This window comes from Phoenix dactylifera, chromosome 12, assembly GCF_009389715.1.
Source record: "Phoenix dactylifera cultivar Barhee BC4 chromosome 12, palm_55x_up_171113_PBpolish2nd_filt_p, whole genome shotgun sequence".
Classification (NCBI taxonomy): domain Eukaryota; kingdom Viridiplantae; phylum Streptophyta; class Magnoliopsida; order Arecales; family Arecaceae; genus Phoenix; species Phoenix dactylifera.
The window spans coordinates 12,890,551-12,893,997 of record NC_052403.1 but is presented as its reverse complement, the minus strand read 5'-3'; positions in this window follow the sequence as shown (position 1 = coordinate 12,893,997).

Below are 3,447 nucleotides of genomic sequence, written 5' to 3'. Positions count from 1 at the left end.
CCATGACGATGCTGTGGTCGTCTCCATAGTTGTGAACAGATTCGATGTAAAACGCGTCCTAATTGATAATGGATGCTCGGCGAATGTTTTGTACTTTGATGCCTTTTCTAGAATGGGGATGACAGAAAAGCAACTGCGAAGGATGAACGCCCCGCTGGTCGGATTTACTGGAGACTCAGTCCCAGTGGAGGACGAGGTCGATCTCCTAATCACGGTCGGGCTCGCCCCCCGAGAAAGTACCATGAGGATGGATTTCCTCGTAGTGCGTCTGCCCTCGGCCTATAATGCCATCCTCGGACGACCAGGGCTCAACGCTCTCCGAGCCGTGGTCTCAACTCGCCATCTGCTTATGCGGTTCCCCACCAGCCAAAGAGTCGGCGAAGTCCGTGGGGACCAGGCGGTGGCAAGGCGATGCTACATGACGACCCACGAGGCGAAGCAACCGGCCAAAGTGTCGGTTCTGACAACAGATGACAAGCTCTTGGCTAAAACTCTAGAGGCACAGGTCGGCCCTCAAAAGAAGCGGATAGAGCCTGGTGAGCTACTCATTCAAATTCCCTTACGAGAAAATTTTTCCGAACTAACTGTGCAGGTCGGCTCCGGCCTTGATGCTCGCGAGAGAGATCGTCTGATGCCGCACAAATGCGGAAAAAGAGGAGGAGAAGGAAGAACAAGAGAGGAAGAAGGAAGAAGAGGTTCTAGAGACACAGGAAGAAGAGAAGGGGAGGAGGAGGAGGAAGAATAAGATCTGGGGGGAAAAGAAATTCTTAATCATTCATTAAACCCTAATCATGAAAATAGTTCCCTATATATAGGGCCCAAATACACAACTTGCATAAACCCCCCTTACACAGAAATAAATCCTAATGAACCCACAAATAACACAAATAAGCCCTAAAATGCAAATAAGCCCAGAAATAAAATAAACCACAAATAAACCCTAGAATGCAAATAAGCCCAAAAATAAAATAATAAAATAAATATGCAAATAAACGAGTCTGGCTCAATCCGGGGGCTCAGGATCATCTGGATGAAGGGCTCTGATGTCCCCATCAACTCCTCCCGGGTGAGAAAAACTCGACCCCGTCGAGTACAGGTCTGGCCGGCTGTCGTACTGCTCCAGAAGATCGGGGTCAATGCGCTGCAACTGTGCTTTGGAAATCCACATCACATCAGACTTTGGTCGACCTTTCCACCGAACAAGGTAACGTTGGTAACCACCGTTCCTGCTTGAAATAACCTGCTCATCCAATATATGTTCTATTTGTTCTCTGCGTGCATGAAATTTGGGAGGTGGTGGCTCAACAGCAGGTAATAGGGCAGGGTGTCCAACATGGGCAGGTATAGCAATAAAGGGGTCAGAAGGCAGGAATATTATCTTTTTGTATGGGACTAAATCTTCAATATTAAATGTCGCACTAATCCCATAGTCATCAGGAAGATCCACAACATATGCATTCGAACTGGTTTTCTTTAAGATTTTGAACTGTTCTGCACTACAAATTTGCAATTTCTTAAACGTTTCCGAAGAAAGTCGTTCAAACCTAATTTTTATCATGATGTAATCTCTTTCACTTAACTCATTATAACGTCTGTATAAATCAGCAAAGGATTTATATTTTAAGTTATTAAAGTGACTACAATTGCTGATTTCTCGATGCAATGAATGTGGATGTGATACAATTGATTGTGCAGACTCAAAGACTCTATACTGATGAGACATGAAAAACAGGTCTATGGGTTGCTTAGGTTTGTAATCATGCACTGCTTCGAATGGACTCATACCTATGGACTTATTAACCGAACTATTACATGCAAACTCAACTGTCGGTAACATTAAATTCCAGGTCCTAGCATATGCATTCGGTCTGAGCCTATGATGTAGAAGGTTGGGCAGAGATGCTCCGGAAACTAGATCGATTGCGCGTTGGATATCATGCATTGGAGAAAGTGCATCCGGAAGATCATCAGGGAGTGCATCATGAAACTCCTTTAGAAGGGAAACTACTACCGGGGAATGTTCAAGGTTGGACTCCGCATGGGTAACTTTAGCTACAAGTGCCAATTCAGATGATTGGCTCTCAATATCTGTCACTACCTCTTCCACAGTTGTGATGTGAAGTGGCTTGGTTGTACTTAGATCACTAGTCTCCCTTTGGGAATCATTTTGGACAAAGTCTAATTCTGTAAGTTTGTCTTCAAAGTCTTCTTCATAGTCTTCTATATTTGGTTCATAGACTTCTTCGACATATTCGGCCTCTTGGTTCCTAACTTCTGGTTCAGTAATCGAGTAGGTTTTAGTGGAACATTGGGGCGCTATGTGGCCGAATTGTTGACACCTAGAGTATTGGGTTTGGTGCCTAGGAGAGTGGGGAAGGACTACAGGTGGTGCGACCAAACCGATTTTAGGTTGGGCTGTAACAGGGGTTGGCAATTTAGGGGTCCTAGAATTTTGCACGAGCTCACGGATCTCTTGTCTGAATTCCTTGTATCCAGCCCGCATGGCAACTATCTGTTCTAGGAGAGATCTCAAAATGTCGGAATTCATGGTAGCTACAGGGGTTTTAGGTTGATTGAGATAGTGCTCCATATCACTACAGGTTGGCTTGCACTGAAGACACTGGGTGATGATGTGAAATGTAGTGTCACTAATGAAACCCTTATAAGTATGATGCAGGACCAGATTTGATGCAGGACAACCTACTAATGCAATCTATTATGATTTCAGAAATCAGCAAGTTTTCACAAAATAACTTAAAATTTAAATGTTGCTGATTTTTACTTCGGTTATTCAGAATTAAGGATTAAGATTATTCAATTTAAGAAATTAGATTGCAATCAAGTAGTACAGTTGTTCTGATCCTAAATCAATCTGATCGAAGAATGTTGAGAAGCATCCAGTTGTTAGGGTGTGCTAATTTAATATTTAGATTTTAAAAGGGCAATAGGATGGGTTTGAAAGTAGGGGTTCTATGTTCTGAATTTTGACAGCAAAAATAAGTTTTCAAAATGTGGCTATCATGCAAGAGAACTAGAACATAATTAAATGAACAAGCCAGAAAAAGTAGAAACCTATCACCTGTGGCGGATGCAGTCAACCGGAAGCGTCCGTTGTGAAGTCTCGAACACGAAGTTGGCGCTGGGCAGAGCTAGCTGGAGTTGTAGACCTGGATCTACAGCACAAAGATTCCTGGGCTGTCGAAATGGGCTGAAGAACACTCTGGATCGGGCCTGAAACAGGGCCTGCAGCCAAGGGCCTTGGGCCGCGCTTCAGCAAACGGCACACGGGCCTGGACCAAGCCCGTTCTGAAACTGCCTGGACCTGGGCCGCGCTCAAGGAAGGTTGGCGCGCGGGCCAGGTGGGGGAGCTGGGCTTGCGGCCTGCTGACCTCGGGCTAGGGTCAGGCTGGTGGAGCTCGGGTGTGGCGTGATGGCACCGCTAGGATG